We start from the raw sequence: 668 nt of genomic DNA, 5'->3' as shown, positions 1-668 counted from the left end.
ACACTTTATTGAATAATTATGTGGATGGTATTTTTTAAATAATTGTTTTAAACTTTTTTCCTTCAGAAAATTATCAAGTTTAAACGTGACTTTGAAAATTTCAAAACAGCCTGTATACCCTGGGAGATGAAGATCAAGGAAGTGGAAAGTTGGTACCACAATAATGACCTGATCTGGATAATAATCACTGACCTATGACTATACAGTTTCTAATAATCTGTCACTACATCTCTAAGTCAAGTTCTCTGTTTTCTTAATTATAGGTCACTTTGGGTCATCTGTGGCATCCTACTTTATTTTTTTGAGGTGGATGTATGGTCTGAATATGGTTCTGTTTGCGTTACAGTTTGGCCTGGTGGTGATACCTGAGGTACAGTCTTTCTCACAATAAATAATAGCAGGTGACAACCTGATATGACAGACACCGTATGTGTTTTTAGGTGTCTCTATTTTTATTTCCAACCCTCTCCTCTTTGTTTAGATCCTTATGGGTCTGCCCAATGGCTCCATTCCTAGGAAAACTGTTCCCCGAGAGGAACAGGACACAGCCATGAACATCGATGTACTCTATACCTTTAAAGTGAGGATCTTAGTTTTGTTTACTAATTAATTTATAATTTCTGACTTATCTTGGGAGGATAGTTTGATGAAACTTACAAGTGGTGTTT

General features: G+C 35.9%; 1 long non-coding RNA gene across 1 annotated transcript; it reads left to right on the top strand.

Annotated features, from left to right (window-relative positions):
- The first annotated feature begins 117 nt into the window (after nt 1-117).
- Nucleotides 118-569, top strand: LOC109954323 (uncharacterized). Its single transcript, XR_002274083.1, has 3 exons — nt 118-148; nt 264-370; nt 482-569. It is a non-coding gene; the product is annotated as an uncharacterized LOC109954323 (long non-coding RNA).
- The last annotated feature ends 99 nt before the right edge of the window (nt 570-668 follow it).

Source organism: Monopterus albus, unplaced genomic scaffold (assembly GCF_001952655.1).
Source record: "Monopterus albus unplaced genomic scaffold, M_albus_1.0 scaffold6372.1, whole genome shotgun sequence".
Classification (NCBI taxonomy): Eukaryota; Metazoa; Chordata; class Actinopteri; order Synbranchiformes; family Synbranchidae; genus Monopterus; species Monopterus albus.
This window is presented reverse-complemented; position numbering and strand designations above follow the sequence as displayed.